The 22,960-nt window shown below is 39.9% G+C and overlaps 1 protein-coding gene across 5 annotated transcripts in view; it reads left to right on the top strand.

Annotated features, from left to right (window-relative positions):
• rap1gap2a (RAP1 GTPase activating protein 2a) overlaps positions 1-22,960 on the top strand; it is an 89,963-nt gene that overhangs the window by 24,833 nt on the left and 42,170 nt on the right. The window lies entirely within an intron of this gene.

The following is a 22,960-nucleotide window of genomic DNA, read 5'->3' as shown; positions in this document are numbered from 1 at the left end:
TGACCCGTAACTCTGAACTCATTCCTCGCCTTGCATTCTTTAATTCAGATGAATAAACAAGATGCCTTGATGTTTATAGACATGTTAGGAGAGACAGTGACAGGTGGCTGTTTCAGGCTGATGAGCATGTAGGAGCTCTTTCTTACAAAAAGGTTAAATCTGATGTAACAGTTCAGGAGTGGAGTCTATTCAGAGGGAAATATTAAGGACATTATGATGATTACTGCCTGTGAGGTTTTGTCTTTTGTCATTAATTGAAAGTTATTGAAATCAGGGGTTTCATAAAATTGCGTTTTACTTTTTTTTTGCTAAAATGAGCAATCCATAATTTCAGCTGTCATCTGTCTAACCCAAAGGTACATAAGAAGGTGTCAATGCTTCTCTTTGTACACTGTAAAGATATGGAGGCAGCAACTTGTTAGCAGCTGCGTATTTAAACAGCGTGCAGATATCGTTCCTGGCCAACCTGATAATTCAAAGTCAAATATGAACTCTTGTTTTCATTCTGCTTTGATCTCTAACAACTCCTTAGGGAAATAGGTTACCCCTTAGCAGTTAATTGCTTAATTATATTCAGCAGCTTGTTGCTAACTTTTTCTGTCTGCAGTTTGGTGCTGAACACGTTGTGTACAGTTGGAGTGTTTTTGGCTGTGAACAGCTGCTGGCTCTGGTTTGAAGTAATGCACTGAATGCGGTAGGAACAAACAACATTGTTGCAGGTTGTAAAAGCAAAACAACCAGCTGAAAGAAGAGATAAAACTGCGGAGTCAGTTGATAGGTGGGTTGATAACTATTAGAAAACCTCTTTTACATTCAAACGGGATCCATTGTTAAATTAATATGTTGATTATAGCAGCTTTAATTACACTAGATCTGATCAAACAGAAATGCTACACACCTAGGAGATGAACTTTAATTGTTTGAACTATGAGCAGTGTATGGGAAATATTTCACAAGCCTGGGAACAAAGCCAGTTTATCTAAATGTGGGACTGTTTTTTTTTCTATTGCACTATTCCCATTATACCTGTGTTCTGTATGTGGTGTTTGTTGCTATATGTTCTTTTATGATATTTTGAAGCTTGCTTTTAAATGTGTTGCCTTGTAAAATCTGACAACAGATGATAATGCGCCTAAAAGCTAACTGCTTCATTACCACCATGTTGGTTGATCAATAGCAATGTCCTCTTAAGGAAATACCAAACAAAAAAAACCTTAACCGCTTTTCTCTCTCTTTAGTCTCGATCTCTGAACCATGTAACCTATTCCCATTTCACCGTGTGTGTGTGCCCTGCTTGTTAAGCGAAAGTCTTGTTACTCTGAAGTCCCCAAGACAACCAGCTGCCTCTTTGCTTTTGACAAATATTTACTTCTTGCCTTCTGGCTGATGCTACACACACTCACACACTCAGACACACAGAGTAGCTGATAAGCGCACCATCTGGCCTGAGTGCTGGCTGTTAAGGGCTCATAAAAACAGACCCTCACCTATTTAGAGGCAGAGGGCTCCCACAGCGGCAAGCTGTGGATAACAGGTAAACAACATGCACACGCTTGCATGTGCATCCACGCACACACACACATTCATGTGCACCCACTCTCATACCAATCTGTATCCACGGGGGACGTAGGAGGTGAGAAAGTGAGCATCAGAGGATGTACCTGTTCTTGTTCTGTGAATGTCTTCATCTCTACTGCCCTCACTGACCTTCTTTGAGGATTCAGATATAGAGATTGATTCTGAAAACCTGCAAACTGATCCTACAGTTATGAACGCGGCAGTAGGCCTACTGCAAAATACTCATCCACCATCTTATACAACATTTCAGCGCTGGGTTTGTTATTGGAAATGGTTCATTATTATCAATAGCAAAGTGGTTCACAGTATTATTACGGAATGATGTGTAATGCCTGGTGTAGCTTAATTCTTAAAAAAATTAAGCTACACCCTTATCGTCCAAATCCTTGCGAAATCCACACCTCTGAACACAGTCGGTCTTCAGTTTGTTCTTGTACATTTTCATGAGGCCTGGATCATCCTGGAGTTCACAAAAGGTTATTTTGTTCTGTGTGGTCAGGTTACACATTTTTTTTCACCTCAATGAAATACTACTCTTAGGGTCTAACAAACAAATACCATTCGGCTCATTTGATTCACAAGAGTCTCAGTTTTCCACAGACATGCAATTAATGCAATTCAAAACTTGTTTTGCGATGTCTCAATATGAATATCCCCTTAAAACACTGCCATTTTGTTGCTCTTTGAACACTTGTACACATGGAGTTGTGTGCAACGGTTGAACATTGTCTCAAAGCACACTTGGCTACTACTGTATGCCACTGGAATCGCCGCCGTTAGCTACCTTGCTAACATCGATCAGGCTCTACCTCCCTAGTGAGCTAATAATAGCAAATCATCCCAGACTGCTCAATTAACCCGAAAAACATTTACGGGCTTTGTTTTTAAAACCTATATGGTGGTAGGTGTATAAAGTATTTTAAAACCTATTTGTATAATGCTGTGTTGATTGGAGCCATTACAATCGCAGCTAGTCCCGCAGTTTCAATAGAGAACCGCAGTGACGCGTCCTAAAACGCGGAAGTAAACGTCTTCCGGTTCCTTCGTCAAAAAGCAATGAGATGTCTCAATAGGATTTTGGAAAATAGTTTGAAATAAGGTCTGTGGTTGACACACATTTAAGAGAGGGATCACGTTTCCACATGTCTCCACATGTGTACCCTACTTTTATAATTTTCGAATCATAAATCTAGTCGCCACTCGCCAGAAGCAAATCATTTCAACTGACTTTCGTGCGCTTGCATATTTTAACAAAGCTTTTCATTTTAGCCACACTGAATTTAACTAGAAGTCATGGCTGTGTCAATTACCAGTCTGATATCGTTTTACAAAGATGACAAGAAGAGTGTAGATAGGAGAGAACCACTACAAGTCAGGACACGTACTGTAACAGTGCAGCCTAGATGAAGGTGTGCTTACCGGTGTTGTCAGGGCTAGCATGAGGGACAAGGTTTATAGTGTCGGTGAGTAGTGATAGCAAGAGTACCGTTAACCTAGAGTTAATTTATTCACATTAGTGACATTAATTCCCATCAACAAATCCATTTTATGTGTCACATGAAATCTTTATTACAAATATTACACACCAGAAAACACTGAAATAAACATACAGTAGGCTATAAACAATTAAAGGGATAATTGGGAAGGCAGGAAGAGGGAGTTCCCTCAACAAAATGTGAATGCTCACGTGGAGAATGGAAATGCAGTCATAAAAATGACAATTTCAAAAATACATATTCTAATGGTCAGATATAGATACAGATACTAAAGATACTAAAGATACTAAAGATAGGCAGGTACTTGCTTTCAAGCACAACAAGGGGGGAAACAAACTTAGCGGGAGTGTTTAGGTTTTCGGCGTAATGACGTACAACGTCCTCGACAACTTCTGTAGTCCTATTCAGCCACTTGTTAACAACCGTCGTTTTTCAGACACGTAAACTCTTCAAAAATCACCAGTGGGGTCACTGCTGATGTATTTAATGTCGTAGAACAAAATGTGATCTATCTCTTCAATTTGTGTCAACCACAGACCTTATTTCGAGCTATTTTCCAAAACCCTATGGAGAAAATGCATTGCTTTTTGACTAAGGAACCGGAAGTGCTAAAAATGCTAACTTACTTCTGGGTTTTAGGACGCGTCACTGCGGTTCTCTATTACTAGCGTCCAGCGTTCCACACTCAACTTTTTGAACATTTAGAGTGCACCATACTCATATCATAGCACATGTACAGTAAAGAAGTATGCAAATTGAGACGCAGCATTAGACTTCTTTCTGACAAGCATGACATGGTTGATGCTCAAAACGGAACCTACAACTGCTTAAAGACCAAATTAAACCGGTGGGGGGTTACATTTCGTTTTCAGATTTTTGAGGACCCTTCCAGCAAGACTCGCAGGTCTCCCTTGAAAAAGAGATCGATGATCTCAATGGGATTCACCTGGTTAAATAAAGGTTTGAAATGAAATGGAGAAAGTCAACTTTACCACTAGCTGAAATGAATATGAGCAGTCTGACGTTTCATAACAGAAGTTGTTATGTGCTATTTGTTGGCAACTGCAATGTCCTCACAGCTGCTAATTAAATGATTTTAGAATATTATCATATCCTCATTGGGGAAAGTTATACCCTATTTCCTCTTTTCATCACTATTTGATACAGAACTGATCTCAGCGTGTCTTGTTTACATATTTTCAGTGTCTTGTCAATCTCTGTTGTGTCTCTCGAAGTCTTTACCAAACCATAACCAGCCCTGGTACTGTTGCTATTGGAAACCAACTTAAGAGGATTTTGTAAGTTACGCTCTGCAATGGCTGCTGTTACTGTTTTGTACACAAACACTTGACATAAGCTGGCGGTAAATTACAGCCCGTCTTCTTCTCATCCAGGAGAAAGGAGGGTGGTTCAGAAAACGAGAAGGAGACAGATTGTGGGGACGGAGGGGGAGACTTTGTGTGTTTTGAATAGAAACAGAAGGATCAAGGGTGATAGAAGAGAGCAAGGACACAATAATAGACCAGGGGAGACAGATCCTGAGATTGCACCAACAGATGGAAGAGGATAAAGTAAGACCTTTCTTCCTCCTTTACCTCTAACTCTCACCGTAGAGATGCTTTAAACATCTAAAAAGAGACAAGAGGGTCGGGATGGGAATGAAACAGTGGCGGTTCTACGGGGTTCTACGGGGTGGCACAGAAAAATGCCTTGCCACCCCAGTTGGCAGCTTTGTTTTAAAAGAAAATTTGTGGCTCATCGGACATTTATGAGAGAAAATCTCTAATGTCCGAGTGCAAGTGAATGCAGCACAAGACGCAAGCCTTGTAACCCCTCCCTCGGCCCTGGCGCGAGCATGGAAATATGATTGGCGGTGATTTCATTTGAACGGGGGGACGAAAGAAATTAGGTATTTGCGGACGGTCTACAATGACAGAGAAGAGCCTGTTAAGTTTGGCTTTACTCAGCATTGAATCAAAACGCACCATAGCTTTAAATCTTAATAAGTTAGTGAGGCGTTTTGCTGATCAAGATGGTTATCGCCACATTCAGCTGTAATAGGCATGCCAACTTGATGCTCTGCTCACGGATGAGTCGATGAGAATAATAAACTGTTAAGATGATGACCTTACGTGTGTATAATATTTTGCTTCTTTGTGGGGTTCTGCCCCAAAAAAACTGTTTCAAGTCACCACTTTGATTGATTTAACTAGGCCAGTAGGTAAGGACTTTCCATAGTTTATTCAATAATAAATGAATATGTGAATTATAACAGTGATTGACAGCTGATAGGAATAATATGATTGTTAATATTATCATATTCATTCAGACAAACATCGATGAGACAGTTAATTAAGGTACTTATTGCAGCAGTCTTCATAGATTTGGTACCCCCGCTGGTCAAAGAGTGAAACCAACTCATTCAGTTATTGTTCAGTTAAAATTCATTAAATTATGTCTGCCATCTTATACATTTATATTTAAGGCTTTACAGATGTGCCACAATAATGTCACCTAATGTTATTGAGTTAAAATATCAATATTGTGGCTTTCCAAGTTAACATTGATTGATATGACTGCGATTAAATAAGAGAGGAGGAGGGTGAAGGCTGGAGGAGAGAACAAGAGATGGATACTCTCCTGGGAATAATGGGCTTTGGGTTGAGAAAGAGGGCAGAGGAAAAACGGAATAAGATGTCAAGAGGACGGTACTGGGGGTTATGAAATAAAATCTCTCTCTCACCCTTGTCATTTTTTCCCTCTGTGGATTAAAGTGTGTGAGAGGGTGAATGCATGCGTGGCTTCATTGTGAGGTCATGCTAAAAAAAACGTGAAAGCTGTTGAAAGATGGTGGATGTCATGTTTTTGTCCATCCTCTCGTTCAGACGCCTTTTCAGAGCTTTCTATCAAAATAAAAAATGTTTGTCTCACTTCTGACGATGTCTCTATCTATCTAAAATATTACTGTCTCATCTTGCTCTTATTTCCGGGCAAAGGCGGTAGAATCAACTTTTTAGCTGCATTTTGCTCTTGTTCGTCTTTGTGTTTAATATCCTTACACGCATACAAACGCACCCGCTTTCCCTGCAGTAGGTCAGTCCGTACATACATCAGAGGCAGGGAACAATGTCTCGCTCCGGCAGAGCTGAGCTCAAACACAATTTGCTTTCAAAGGAATAATTCATCTCCATATGAGCAACCCGCAGAAACGGCCTCAGCTTGTCCTTGCCTGCTTGGCCGATGGTTAAGGCCTGTGTTGATTGATCCTGGCAATTTACACCCGGTCACGACAAAATGAAATCACATTCTACAGAAAATGATGAAAATGTTGTGAGATACGCACTATTATGTAAAAGTGACAGCTGCCAAATAGTTGATAGAACTTTTTTTTCCAGGAGAGCAATTGGACTATTATTCCCTTTAACTCAGATTTAGCTTAAAGGTCCCATGTCATGGCCTTTTCCACTGATCATAATTCCATTGTTGAGGTCTACTAGAATAGATTTATATTGTGCAATTTTCCAAACTCACATTGGTTTCTCATATAGCATCTCTGTAAAGTACGTGTATTCACTGAATTTCACTCTCTGCCTTTAACGGCTCGTTGTAGCTCCAATAGAGCTCCTGCGGTCACGTGACTTTTGGTTATCAGCCACCATTTTGGCAGTAAACATGACGACCGGCGCCAGCGTTTTCCTACCGTGCGAGTATACATCTCATTTTAATTCAAGTGAAATTCGGCTTTATAGTACAAAATTAGAAAGATTAAATATAAGCGACCCATATAATGCACCCGGTGTGCTTTTCAAGAGCATAACCTCCTGCTCTGAAGACGATGTACCCGACTTGCGCTACGCGGACATCCACAGCTATCTTGTAAGCTTTCCATCAGTGTACTCGGGAGACTCCCTCAGAGCTTACAAAAGCTTGGAGGCTTACAAATGGTGTCAGTCCGACTTCGTAAACAACATTCAACTGTGGAGTCTTACATCCAAAAACTTCGGCATCATCACTGCAAGGGTAAGTATTAAATTATTCCAGTTTGATAGGCAGTGTCACGTTAGCATTGTTTGTTTATTAGCTTGTCTAGCTACGGCAGTGTCACGTTAGCATGTTTGTTTATTAGCTTGGATAGCTACTGCAGTGCGTCTGAAACTAGTTTGTATTTTTGAACGTACTCAACCAAAGTGGCTGGCGTTTTTAACCTTTATTTATCTATTTTTGTAGCATTGTACTGTATTCCTTCACCCACCTGATATGAAGTGATCACTGCATAAGCGAAAGCAAACGGCCGGGGGGTCCCATCTTTCAGTCTTGTTCAGACGTCTCCTGGCTCTTTTAATCGCTGCGATCCACTTTTCCCTCCTCTCCGCGTCTTTTGGAATGCGATAATAAGATACACCTTTCTTCTTCCCACGCCTATTTGTGCAACCTGGTGCACAGCAGTTATCCACCATCCTCGACAGTCTGCCAGTGCCTGCCAATGAATTTACTGACGCGATTACTGCCAAAATGGCTGCCCCCTTCGTTTCTCGTCACGTGACCAGCATATGTGACATCATCCGCAGGAGCTCTATAGCTCCAGCCCCCACCCTCCCTGTAAGCACAGTGTGCTCTGATTGGTCGGGACGTTGTGAATCGCGCTTAGCTCCGTGGAGTTGTTGTTTCCTTGTTTAGCGATACACAGCGAAACACAGCCAAACTCATCCTGAGCACACACAAAGTCACAGCCCAAGTAGAAACAATAAGTGTGGCTTGATATTGAGTAAGAAAAAGGTTGATAAACGCTGTGAGAATGGGTCTGCAGAGAGAATTTTGCCGCGATCCCAACTGTCTGCTATCAGCCTGCAGCCAGGGAGGAGAAATCAGCAGAGCTGCCTGCACTAAGTGTGTGTGTGAGGAAGTCCGTGGATTGGTCAATTTGGACCAATCAGCGGGGGCTTAACGTAACGGCTCAGCGGACGTAACGTAACGGCTCCACGGATTGGTCCATTTCGTTCCCGGTACGGTTAACATCATGCGTACCCGGAATATTCAAATGGACAATGACGTATCTCCAACGAGGCGTTTTGGGGAGGTATTTTCTGTGTTGGAGTTTTACTCGCTACAGGGTGTACTTTGAGGGTTTGTGACTCTGCAGACCATTTACATGCATAAAAACCTTCATAACACAGAAGGGGACGGGTAATAACCAGAAAAGCATGACATGGGACCTTTAAATGCTTGTTTTAGTGCAGTTTTTTTGTAATGTTGCAAGAAAGAAAGCTCTTAGTATGAGGACTGACTTAGCAGATAGGTCTCGGAGAAGCGAATAAATCCTGAGCTATCCTCCAAACGTTTTGAATGCTGTGTGTATTTATTTGCAAGAGGCAAGGCAGAACATTGATTAAGCTAACTATATTTGATTTATGTCACACATAGCATCAGAGAGGAAAACAAAGGGCACAAAGGGATAAAAGACAGGATAATCGCAATTTCATGTAAAATGCAAGATAACTCAACTGAAATGTAACACGATGCAGCATCTATAGAAGAAAAAACACTTTTTCGCTTATGTTATTGTACCTTAACCTGTCATAGATCCATTTGCAGTGATCTTAGCAATCAGTGACAAAAATGGCAAAAACCTGAGTACAGATTATGGCCAATTTCAATTTGCCAACACATCAGAGGCAGCGATGAAAACAATCGTGCTGTAAATAGCCCGGAGTGTGGGAAAATAATTGTCCGATGACATTACTGTGGCAGCTCAAGGCCAGTGTGCGTGGTGATTTGCAAACGACTGTCTGTGGTTTGGCACTGTAATCATCGCTGACAAAAGAAATGGATACATCACCATTCATCATCGCCCTGCATTACACGTCTCTCATTTCTCTGCTCTTACTTTGGGCCTGTGATGTCTCACTTGCATTTTATCTGGTGCTCACTTTCTCTTGTCACATGTCTTTAGTTTTCTCCTTTTTTTAAGGTTCCTTTTTATTAAGCTTTCTTTGTCTTTATACCTGGTTTGCAGTTTGTATCATCTTTGTCTTTTGATATTTTATATACCTCTGTTAGATCTCTGTTAAATTCTTCTGTTTTATTCTTTAAAATAAGATGAACAAAATATATATATTTGCCATGAAAAATAAGTGATTATTTTCCTTAAATGTCAAATGCTGCTAATGCAGGAAGAGTCCACACCTATTTCAAAAGGATAATAAGTAAGTAAGTAAGTAATCTATAAATGTCCTTTGGAAAAGACATTTTCTAATATTCTTAAAAGGGTGTGCTTTGCCTCTCTCCTGATGCATGCTGGGATATGCTAAAGCCCCAATGACCGTGAACAGGAACATGGATGTATAGAAACACATCCTCCCCCTCTTTCCTAACTTCTCTCCATTTCCTTTGTCTCAGATTTTTTATGACACAGGTGTGGGCCCGCTCTTCAGCTGTTACTGATTCACTTATGTAAAATCATTGATTTACCAAACAGAGACGGGTGACTGCATGATGAGGTTGAGGGTAGGGTCAGTCGGGCATAGATTTTTTTTTCTGTCTAACTTTTTCAGACCCAAAAATAACTTTCATATACTGCTTTTTCCAACCCCACTTGAAAATCTATTTATTTAGCTTTAATTGTTGTTTCTATATAAAAAAAGAAGCAAAGTAACGTTTTGTGATATTATTTTACTGTATGTTAACGTGAAGAACTCAAAGTCGGTATTATTGGTAAAGCGTTGTGGGTTGTTAAGATTGAACTGACATCACAAGTTTACCAAGGCCGTCAAGTTTAAATTCAAATGTTACAACAATTTGATTGGTGCAAAGCAAATCTTGACATCACTGATTTTCAATTGAGCACTGACCACTTGTAACCAATATGAAAACACTAACAGGTTCCGAAAATGTAACTTGTGAAATAGCGACAGCTTTTTTTACTTTGGCAGATTGAGAACATTTTGTGTGGTCTTTAAAGGTGGGGTAGGTAAGTTTGAGAAACCGGCTCGAGATACACTTTTTGTTATATTCCATGGAATGCTCTTAACATCCCGATGGCAATGAATATCTGAAGTGCTTTGACAAAAAATCCATAAAAAAATGTCATCTGTTGAAGCCGTGGCGCTGTAAAAAGCTCGACCAATCATTTTAGCCAGCCCTGCTAAAATAACTGGATGGCCTACCTGCCAGTCAGCCTTCCATCTGTGCACAAACTTATCTCGTGCCCTCATTGATCATGTGCGCGTTTGTGTGTGTTGGAGGAGGGGCTCTGTAAGGAAGTGGCAGATTTTTTCCAGCTGTGTATTTTCAAATTCTAGCGCACTCGAGCTGGTTTCTCCAAAATTACCTACCCCACGTTTAAAGGCCGACTGTGGCTGCGAGTGGAGTGCAGTCGTATTCCAACCAGAAGGTTGTGGGGTTCGATCCCAGCCCGTGCAGTCAACATTTCGAAGTATCCTTGGGCAAGATACTTAACCCTGAGTTGCTCCCGTGGAATAGCCAACGGTGTATGAATGTATTAGTTAGTTCATAGAGCAAGTGGCACTGCTCTGTATGAATGAGGTGTGAATGGGTGAATGACTTGTAGTATGTAAAACGCTTTGAGGGGTCGTAAAGACTTGAAGTGCTATATAAGTACACTCCATTTACCATTTTAAAGGACATTGAAGAAATGTTCCCTGTTAATCTGTGATATTTTAGGGAATATAAGGATTATTATTTATATATACAGTATATATTACATAGTAATATACAGTCTATGGTGATGACACGTACTGTAGGCTCGTGTTGTGTTCAAGGACCCTGACCTTGGCCAGAAAAAAGGGCCGTATCCAAATGGTCTCGCGGTCCGTATACGGCCCGGAGGCCGGAGGTTCCCCACCCCCGTTATAAATGAATCCCTGAGGAGTAGTATTCATTTGTAAAAATTCTGCACTCCCTGAACCAGAACCAGCCTTGGTGTTGCACACTGTCTGTCTGGGCTGTCTGTGTCACAGCCTATCTGGAGCCCAGACACCAATAGTCCTGCTGATGGACCATTCATCACACACCACTTTGGACGCTCTCGGGGCAAGAGAGCAGTTTATAATAGCTGTCAGTGCTGTCGTGGTGTGTGTGTGTGTATGTGTGTGTGTGTGTGTGTGTGTGTGTGTGTCTGTCTGTCTGTCTGTCTGTCTGTCTGTCTGTCTGTCTGTCTGTCTGTATGTCTGTCTCTATGTCTCTCTGTCTCTCTGTCTGTGTCCCTTCTGTTCTGCACCTCCGTTCTGCTCTGAAACTCACAGAACTTCTCCTTCATCGTGTTGATACTTCTTCAAACGCACACACACCAAAAGACAGTTTTATCACCCTTTCCTCTTTAGTTTATCACTCATATTTTTCCACAGCTAGGGCCCAGGGAAAGTAACTGTGTGTGTGTGTGTGTGTGTTGTGTGTGTGTGTGTGTGTGTGTGTGTGCGCGTGCGTGCGTGCGTGTGTGTGTGTGTGTGTGTGTGTGTGTGTGTTATAAACCGGTCTCCCAGCATTGTGCGTGTGCTCTCAAAGCCAATAGAGCCTCGTCATCAAAGACCCTTTGAGAAAGTTCAGTTCGGCCAATCCTGACTCTCTCCTTTCTGCAGCAACAGTGACAAACACTGTTTATAAACGGCAGCACCTGATGCTCCATCGATTCCTATCTTGTTGACTCATCCTTCATGATATTTGTTCCAGCAAACCTCTAAAGTCTAAATGTTTACTGCTATAATACGAAAGAGGGCCATCTATTTCAAGGGTTTACAATATTAATGAGTCAAAACACTAAAGGATATTCAAGTAGTACCACAACAATAACATATTAATTACATTTCCTACAGTCTATGCCCACTGGAACCGGAAAGCTGTGATCAATCCTACGGTCTGCTGATAAAAGCTTTTACAGTCATTGCCTTAAACACCAGATGGCTGATGAATGTTGCTTTTTGTGGAAGATTCAGAAATAAAAAATGGGTAGAGCTGAGCAATGGTGGCAATCGTAGCAAAATAATTCTTCAAATTGAAAAAATCTGATCGCAATCAACATTTAGCACAGATTTCAAAACACGTTCCCAGAATATGAGCAAAACAAATGCAAATTAATGCACATTTTCTATAAAAAGCTGCTGGTACCAATTCTCAAGGAAGGTGCAAAATGTATAATGTTTGTGTCTCCTTGTAGTCCCTCCACGTTGTTGATCGTTAGGTGTCATTATGTGTTCAGAATGTCCATGCATCTGCCCTTTTCTTGTGAATTTGATGACTCACTAATACATTGAGGGATTTCTTTCAAATTTGGCACAAGGCTTTACTTGGACTCAGGGATGATCTGATTAGATGTTGGTGGTCAAAGGCTCAAGTGACCTCACAAAACAAGTTTTACGCTAGAACTAAAATAAAATCCCTAAACTGTTTACCTTGACTCTTTAGTAGAATGCCTAGTCACATGATCATCATTTTTCTTCATCAATATTTATTTTTGCTTATCCTCTTGTCATAGCAATATTATTTTTGATCAAACATGAGCTTTTCCACCATAACTAAGTGAACTTGTTGGATTGCCTGGTTTGGAAAGTCACAGCAATTATAGTATGCACCCCCTCCCTTTGTTGGACAATTCATCAAGCACATCATGATACAGAAGCTTTAACGCTGATGTCTTTATAATCGTCACATATAAATGTCACAATACATTACTTTTAATTTTTTATAGATGCTTTATGTTTTGCTTCATGCACTGAGTCAGTTTGTTCCTGACTCAGACATGTGAGGCACAGATTTGTCTAAAGGTTCAGTACAGTATGAAACAGCTAACAACAGCTGAGTTTTAATGAGCACATATTCTATCTGTCACCTTATATCACTCTTTAAAGCTGGCCTCGTGTGTGCACATATATGTGTGCGTGTATGTGTTTGTGTGTGCGTGTATTGACCGTCACACAGCACACGTTGTGTCCGTTCTGTCCCTCTCCTCTCCTCCTCCTCCATCTGTCGCCTCTTGACAAACACATGGTGTCTTGTTTGGCCGACTCAGCAAGGCCCCCCGGCTCAGTGTGCTACATGTATAGTCATACACACACACACACACACACACACACACACACACACACACACACACACACACACACACACACACACACACACACACACACACACACACACACACACACACACACACACACTCCTCCATCTCTCATGTATAGTTGTGTAAGATATCAAGACTGAGTTTGAATGGGATAACAAAAGCTCCAAGACTGTAGCAAATGGATGTGTGATATGGCACAGAATAAATAAGCTATAAGCAAAGAAAGACAAGAGATAAAACTGTAGTCCACTGTGGTCTACTCACAAGAGGCTGTTAGCATATTGGTCATGTGTGTCCTAACATTCTGCCAGAGCATAAGTCTCATGTGGAGGAGGATAATACACACAGGAGAAGGCCGATGGGAAGAGCGAAAAGCCATAAACATGGTCACAGAGAACCACAGCCTCTGAGAGATCAACAGAATGACGGGTGAATAGGTTCATCCTGGTAATTATTTGTTTTCCACATGCATGCAGAGTGAGGGGGTGAGACTTGGCTTTAGCTCACTGTGCATGCCCAGTCTTCTGTCTGTCACATGGACAAGTGACATAAAGATCTCTAGGATTACAGTTGATTATTAAAGAGCTGCACATGCTGTAGAAAGAACCACTACAGCAATGCAATATAGCTCATGGTTTGTTCACCCCCCTATACATAATAGAAGTTCTTCTTTCCTTAGGAATTGTGAGATTGTGGGAGTGTCTCAGGCGTGAAATCAAATCTGTGCGTGTGTTAAATGTCTTAGTGCTCGATTTGTAATCCAACAGATGTTAAGGCTTGAGTAAAGCCTAATCTCTATCAGATAGAGTTGAGTTATTTCCCAATATCTATCCTGGATTATCAAACACCAGTGTTTCCCCTAGGTTTACTGCTTTGGGGTGCTGCCTGGCCGGGGGGTGGGTGGCATATATTCTTTGTAATCCTCTGGAGCAGTGAGAGGAGCTGTGGATTATTGTTATTTATTAATGCATCAGTGTTTCTTAGGGTAAAAAAAAAACTAAACTCACAACTTAAAATGAAAGTCAGTCGTTATCCGAGTCAAATCTGCAGAAAATAAACAAGTCAGACACTGAAACATGCACATAAAGTTTATTTAATAAAAGAGCACATGTTCAATGTGAAAAGTGACAGTAGATAGATTACTTCAGTTGCAATTTGAATTTCAGGGGGGGAGGGGGGCTCCGTTGGCCAAGACAATGGGGAAACACTGAACACTCTCTCAATCTATTCGGGAAAGTGAAACACTTTTAGTTTAGTCCTCCCCAAGTCTTTCATCAGCTTAAATCCATTTGACGTAGAATGGATTCTAAAGAAAAAGAGGCACAAAATGAACTTTAATGGCAATAACAACATGTTGAATGTTCGAAAGCTTCAACTTGACCGTAGCCATCTCTTAAAAGACTTAAAAATAGATTTCTGACCTTGACTTCATGTTTATTCTGACGCCACATGAATGCAGAAAAAGGCCCTGACTTGCAATGTGTACAAAAGCGGATGTGATTCGGAGAGCCACAAAATCAACCAGCCACGCTTCAACCTTCCAGCTAGTTTCATAAAAGTTAGGATAGTCGTTTTTTCTTATATCTGCTGATACAAAAAAATGTCATTAATAGATATGGAAATAGCGTTGGCAAACATGTGCCTGTTCACATATCCAACCGCAGCATAACAGGACTCAAAATGAATACAAGTCCAATATTCACTCACTTGTAGCTCTATTTTGGTCTCCACAAACCCCTGAAGAAAATCTCTGGTTCTTGAGCTGCTAAATGCTTAACAAGGTTAACTGGCTTGTCGCTTACTGTGTCTGTCTGCTTGTTGAAGCTGGGAAGTTAGTTTGCAGTACATTTTTAAGCTTTTTTTTAATGGAAATCGCTGCCTGCTGCCTCTAGTAAAGGAGCGTGATGAGAGTAAATCAAGACTGTGGGCCATAGACCAAAACAACAAGCTGAAAACTAAAATGATGGAGGAAATAGAAACGTCGGTTTCTTTCTGTCACTTTTGCTGAAGTTAGTTGGTCTTATTGTGTGACATCTTTTTATCAAAACAACATGATGCGTGTGTCATGAACGCTTGATTTACCCTTCTCTCCAACAGTGGTTATATGAACCACACCATTGGTCTGATTAAGTCCAGCCTTTGTCAAGGTTTCAAGTACATTTACTCATAAACTGAGAACCCATTAGAGAGACAAAAGACAGTGAACAAAGGGGAACTTGCGTTAAATGGTGAGAAAGTCGGTTTAGGATTACCTGAGTGAAACACTATAGTACTAAAGTAGTATTGCGTAAACTGGTAAACAGCACACTTTCAGGGATACTTTAATTTTGATCAAAATATACGATTTCCGGGTCAAAGGTCAAATTCATCATGATTTCACATCTGCCATATTATTGTGAACATGTTATCTCAGAAACACAAACTGTTTTTGGTCCATAACCCAAGAATCAATACCTTAATGTTGACACTCTCACACATACAGTATGTCTGATAATAAATAGGTAATGACTTTTCAGACAGACATGGATGTTAACTGACACCCACTAATTGGTACTGGCAAACAAACGTAATGCGGTAATTATAGTTTGTTTTGTGCTATGTATTTTTATTTGTGTTATTGCATACATGAGCAATGTGGATATACATTTTTCCGAGCCATCCACATCTTAAGTTTACTGTTGAATCAAATATTTCATCCCAGTAGGCCTCTAAATTAACTCAACAAAAGAATGCACATAAAACCCTTACAAAAAAAACTGAACAAAGTCCAGGACATTCACAGAGAGATCTCCTCATTCCTTGTTTCTCTGAGGCAGCTATACTGTAGGAGACATAAGAGGGAAAAAAGCAAAGTCAGGCGCCAATAAGCGAAATATGAGCCTTGATGAAATGTAAGACCTTTCAGGGTCTCAGGCTTTCTTTCCAAAGCCAGAAAAAGTAATCAGAGTCTTTGTTGATTTCATTAAAAACCCTGAAGAACAAAATTCCACTGATCCAAGGATCTGTAGCACTTGCGTACTAGGATATATCAAATTACGCTTCATGAAAATGCTCACTCTACCACGGTTTACTTACTTACCACATATATATACTGCATCTTCTTGCAATATAAACCATCCAAATACATGTGAGGGAAAAACGTTAGGGTAAGAGAAGTATACAAGCAATTCAGAAGAGCATACAGTGGAATATACGGAAAGGACTGTAGTAATGCATTTTGCAATCCATTGCTGCCAGTTGTGGTTTTTTAAACTGTTCATCACTGAGCTAAACTCATTGCTTCCCATTGTCACTTATAATGATATACAGTATATGCTTGTGGTAACATTAGGGATGTCCCGATCACCTTTTGTTGCTCCCGATCCGATTCCGATCATTTGATTTTGACAATTTGCCGATACCGATTTTTCCCCATCCGATCTTTATGCAATGCATTAAGAGAAAAAAAAGAAAAAAAGCATTCAAGTTGTCCCTTAAGGTTATTTTTTATTTAAAAGATATTCTATCCAACATGGATATAGCTTCTTTCTTTCACAGCAGCATTGGATCAGTTCAGTTGTGCAGCATTGGATAAAAACAAAAATAAAGCTTATCAGTACTCGTTAGCTTACTGCTACAATTAGACACTGCGCCCACTCTGTTGCCAGATTTGAGAGAAATAAGCAACCAGGTCTATGAAAACAAGCCCCAAAGAAGCAACACATACATGATGTTGTGTAATTTGAAACCAAAACTAAGGCCTCAGGATGACTTTAAGACTTGAACATGGTCAATTTTGTTTTGTAACATTGAATACAACATTTTTAAAAAGTATTTATCAAAAAAAAAAGAAATCCCCATCCCCGATTTTTTTTCTTCCGATTCCGATCTTTTGAAAATCACGTGATCGGCTCCGATCCCCGATCACGTGATCGGATCGGGACATCTCTAGGTAACATGTTTGTTTGTGGGTGTGACTGTGTTATTATGTTATGTGTGCGTTACTTATGTAAGAGCAGTTTCCCTGCCTAGGTACAGTGTCTGAGTATAACTCACTTTTGTTACCTTGCCTTGGAAAAAAACGCAGCATGTTGCTGTGAGGTTTCCTTAAAGTACTAATCATACAAACTCAGTGCTTTGTTTGCTGCTCTTTTGCTAATATGGTACAACAGTGATTCATGAAGCTTTAACATTTTGAAACAGCTGTCAAGTACTTCTGGGAAAATCCTCTATCACTCGGTTGAGGATTTATTTGCATGTTGCCTGCAGAGGAAATGGGTAGTAGCATGAGAAGCTACAGCTGCCTCGGCTGGAAAGATAAATAAGAGCTCCACACTTAAATCTGATTAGCAGAAAAACAAGAGAAAAGAAACAAAAGCCTAATTGTACAGGGCAATGTGCTGAGAAGGAAATTGATGCATTTGCTTAAACATCCACTTTGCTGTCTCCATTTCTTCTTTATTATAACGCCAAGTTGAGTGCCTTTTATATTATTATATGCATTTAGCATCAATTCAAAGCAAAAAGAACAAAGACTATTAGATGGGAAATTACTTTGTTGGATATAGCAGGCATGAACTGGCACATTACAAATAAAACACAAATCCAGAGTCAAGAAGATAAACATTTTTTAGCGATTAGATTTTCATTTGTGTCCAAAAAATACATGAAAAGACAACAAAAGAGCTCCAAATTGAGCTTGACAACTTTCTGAGCGATTATTGGTATTTGGCTGCAAGGCGTGTTTCCTTCTATATACAATGTTAATCCTAAAAATACATTATACTTTATATTGACGCATTTATAAAAGGTTCAGTCATGAACTAAAACCGCTTGGAATTGTACGTTTTCCCAAACTAATCAAACATGTGACAAAAAGAGAAGTGGTTGGGGACTATTTTCAGCGGCGTATTAATTCACATTTAGTGCTCTAGTGAGTATCTGGGGCAGCTGGATGCAGTATGTGAGAGTTAGTGTTCATGGTAATGAGGCTACATGTTACCCAGTGCAACAGTGTGGCTCCTTAATGTGGCTGTAATTGTTTTTGGACCACAATGGAGCTCTTTGGCTCAGAGGAATAAACTAGTAGTGCTTCGACTACAAAGGGATTACTCATATGTATCAAATAATTGTTGGTTATGTTTTTTTAAGTATAAATACAGTATTGTTTCTTTTCTACGGTGCATATAATGATCTGGAATTCCACCCGGGCGCTATACTTCTAATTTTAGCTAAAAGAGGAAACCCAAGTGGTAACTGCTGAGCTGACTGCACACACACTTGAGTAGGAAATTATACCGAATTAGACATAAGTTGAACAGAAAGAGGAACAGTTTACGATTTTTCAAGAGACTGTGGCGAGTGCTTTATGGGTTTATGTTTATAGTAAACTCCTCTATAAATCACTTGACACAGCCTTTACTTTAGGTCTGTGTTTGTGTTTGAGTGTAATGCATGTGTGTGATCATACCTGTGTGTCACCATACTTGTAGTGCTCTCAGTAGTTGGGGAAAATGGGCCTTCTTGATAAAAGTACTGGGGAAAGGATCAGAATGTACTGTTCAAGGGATGAAAGTACACAGAGAGGGGTGATGAAAGGAGGTGTGATACAACGTGAGACTCAGTGGCAGGTAGGCAGTGAGGGGTGGACTAGTCTATACATGGAGGCAGGTTCTTAGTAACAGATTACTGGTTATCTAATAGAGGGTGATCAGTGATAACATATTCTGTCGAAATAATCACATTTAAATGACTTTCCTCCACTCACTGTGCAGATTGGACAGGAGTTATCAGTATACTGTTATCCTACAGAAGTTAAATATTAGGTAGTAAGCTCAAAAATGATTCTTACAAAATCAAAATGTCATTTTTTTTCTACAGAAGTCTCCCTTCATCTGGTATTCCTACCGTACACTAAAGATGACTGGAATACTTCTGATGAGGACAAGTGAGAGGAAGAGATAGGGGGCAGGATATTGAAGGAGGGGAATATTAAGGAATACAAGCTGCACGAGTGCAAGAAAATAAAATGCATTAAACGATGACAAGAAAGCTCCTAAGAAGGCTTCAGCATGGCTGAAAGTATGATGTCTAACGTAGATACAGCCTTTGCAACATTCTTTATTACATTAAGAGTTAAAAGCCACACCAAATGAGAAATGGAAAGGCAAACATTTAATTGGATTTGTTTAGTTTCTAGAGAAGATAATTAGTAAATGAAATCAAACAATACATGTCAGACTTTCTCCCTCTAATTAAAATGATAAAATACCAATTTAATATCACTTAAATGTCCCCAGCACCGACACACAGAGGAAGGTATTTTCCACACTAGCTTGTACTGACATGATAAACAAAGCCTTTTGAAGACTAACCAAGTTTCAAACCGTTGAGTATTCACGTACAAACAACACTTAATCAAACCGCAATATCTCTACAACATTTGAAATCGTTTTTTCACTCCATAATCAAAGTCCACTCTGCATTAAAAACAAAATAAGACATGTGAACTTCTCATATCCAAACCATGAGATCCCTACATTGATAAGGGAGGGATGGCCTTTCCTTCTATTTACTTTCACAGCACATCATTTGATTTATATGACAACATGACATTTACGAGGTAATCTTTTATTTATAGTACGTTTGACATTTAACTTTGAACCTTATTTCTTCATAAATATTGGGCTCTTGTTCATGCCTTGACTACAAACACAACGGTTTCTGTCTGGTGGAGCTAAATGCAGCGCTACACATCTGCAGAAAATCAAACACAAGCACACGCACAGACTTTTATACACCCATGATAGTGAGGGATTTCAAATACAGTACCGATCATTATTTTTCTCTTATATAAAAAGAACAAGCAGGATTGGGAAAAAAAGGAATTGAACTGCAGAGAAGGTAATGAGTGTGTGATGTGTGTATTTGTGTGTGTGTGTGTCTGTGTGTTGGGGGATGGAGTGGTTACTCAGCAGCAGTGAAGGTCATTTTCTCCAGCAGGCTTGACGCTGGGTCAAGCATTATGAGTACACGTATGTGTGTGTGTGCACACACACACGTGTCATAAAATACCTTTTATAACGCCTGCCAAAATTCATTTTGTTTACTATATGGTGTATCTCAGTGTAAAGCATGTCGTGTGTGTGTGTGTGTGTGTGTGTGTGTGTGTGTGTGTGTGTGTGTGTGTGTGTGTGTGTGTGTGTGTGTGTGTGTGTGTGTGTGTGTGTGTGTGTGTGTGTGTGTGTGTGTGTGTGTGTGTGTGTGTGTGTGTGTGTGTGTGTGTGTGTGTGTGTGTGTGTGTGTGTGTGTGTGTGTGTGTGTGTGTGTGTGTGTGTGTGTGTTTCCCGTAATAGATTGAGCAGCAAAGAGAGGTGACGTTAGAAGACTGGCATCTGTTTGTTTGGGAGACACTTGAGAAGCTGTGAAGTGACAGGAAAGGCTGCTTGGCACCATTGAGAGACACATGAGTGTTTCAGTGTGTGCAATTAAGAGACACAAAGGGTTAGTTCTGTACATGCTTACCTACACTTCAAACCGACAAAGTGGTCAACCGTCATCGATTTTCACTCGAATTATAAAAACCAACATGTAATTTTGCTTCAAGTTAGGGTGAATTATTGCTGCAACACAATATAAAGGATTAATCATAATTACTGTTTTCCAGCCACAAACAAAAAGTAAATGTTTTCCCGTTCCCAATGTGTCAAAAATAAAACTAAGATTAAGCCACCTTGTTGCCCAGAATTGTATTCCTAGTAATAAGGCTTTGCGCAGAATGTGGATTATCTTTCAAGGAGAGAGTTGAATTGAACAGTTGCTTGGATTAATAAAATATGAAAAACCCAAATAATTAATAGGAGGCTGCCTTTTTGGTTATTGGCGGCCTTATCTGAGGGTTGTTGGAGGATTTGATGGATTTGGGAATCTTTGGCCTTGCAAGAAACCTATAAAACTCTGTATACAAATAAAATAATCAGATGACTGAAGAAATAAACACTTTCCTTTCTCAAAAAGATGAATCAGTGAATGTCCTCGTTAATAGCCTGCACGTACAAACTAGACTATATCTACTCTGAATGTGTATTCAAGCTCAGAAGTGTACTGGTGCACCTTAGTGAGACTCACAGGAACATTGTCACACCTGTGGGGGGGTGTATCAGTGTGTGTGTGTGAGTGAGAGAGTGGGAGAACGGGGAGGGGGTGATTGGAAGAGAGCGAGTGGTGTTTTTGGGTCTGAAAGTAAAAGGATACAGGTGTCTCATCTCCCCCCTTGATGACGCACTTATAGTAGGCCCTAGTGAAATGGCCGTGCAACTGCTAGTGTATGTGTGAGGGAGAGAGAGAATGTTTGTGCATGTTTTCTTTGTTGTTTTTTTGCAGTTGATCTCTTGGGGAAATGTGATAGTCCAGTTGAGCTTTTTTGTTTGCTCCATGGAAGAGTTTAGAAAATCCTCAGGTGGCTTTAAGCAAGGAAGCCATGATCTGTTGAAAAAAACTAACTGCAGTTTTTGGAAGCACATTTTTTTTTTTTCTCAAGAAAGGGCAGTAACTTCAAAAATCTACCAAACCTTTTTTATTGGGTGGGTCTCAAGGGGTTTACAGCCTTGGGGTTCTCTGGGCAAATACTCTGGCAGCTCTGCAGTTGCTATAGCGCTGACAATACACAGGAAAAGCAATGCAGGAGAGAAATGAGACCCTCAATGTTCATGTTGTGTTTGTTGCTGCTGTTTTCCCGGCTGAATCTATCCCCTGGTTGCTGTCTGAAGCATCAAATCTATTCAGATGTCTTTCTCTCCTTTCTTGAGTGATGAATTTTTCTAATTATCCTCCAAACAAGGAGTCTGTGATGCTCCATTTCAGCTTTTCGAAAAACATTATCCCCATTTGCCAGTGTCACTGATGTGCATTGTGACTCACTGTGTATAGCTCTGCAGTGTCAGGCTTTTATGTTGCTATATGTCTTTGTCCTTGTCCGTCTATAGATCTTTGTTGCCACGTGAGAAAGTCATAATTCACGCAGCTATTTTGAACTTGAATTGAAAGACGTGTATTATGTAATAATATAAAAACCCTTTTATAACAGGAACTCATTCGAAAAATGAGGAAATCCATGCTGTAAAGGCCGACGAAGAAAGTTCACAAATCTCGCAATGGTGCAAAAATGTGTTACAGTTTCTATTAACACATGAAATCCATTGTATTATTAACTGGAAACATAACGGTTGCTTCCTGTATAGCCTACCAGGATATGTATTTGTATAATGCTTGAAGCATAATTTAGTATTTTTGGAAATACTTACTATTCACTTTCTTGCTGAAAGTTAAATAAGAAGAGTGATACTGCTCCAATGTCTGTCTGTGATGTATAAAGTAGGAGCCAAAAGACGGTTAGCTTAGCATAAAGACTGGAGATAACAGAAAAATACCATACTGGCTCTGTCCAAAGGGTGAAAAAATACAAACACTACCTCTCAAGCTCACTAATTATATTGTGTTTGTCAAAGCCATACAATGACTTCAACGTAACTGGTGCCAGGCAACCATGGACTCCTGCTTGCATTCTTAATGCTAAGCTAGTGCTACGCTAACTGTTCCCTGGCTGCCACTTGATGTATTCAACAAGATCAAATCAATTACTAGTCCTGTATATAATGAATTATACAAAAAACTAATGAAAGAAAAAAAAGGAATCAAAATGAATCAATTAATGATGAAGCAGCTTGTTCTGTTAAAAAAAATTGTGTAGATACTAATTAGAACAATTAAAAAAATAATGCTAGCTAATGCTACTTGAATTATTGAAGCTACAGTATGAGTCAATTATGAACCCAGC

This window comes from Notothenia rossii (assembly GCF_949606895.1).
Source record: "Notothenia rossii genome assembly, chromosome: 4".
Taxonomy (NCBI): Eukaryota; Metazoa; Chordata; class Actinopteri; order Perciformes; family Nototheniidae; genus Notothenia; species Notothenia rossii.
The sequence above is the reverse complement of the archived record's forward strand: the minus strand, read 5'-3'. Positions and strand labels throughout refer to the sequence as shown.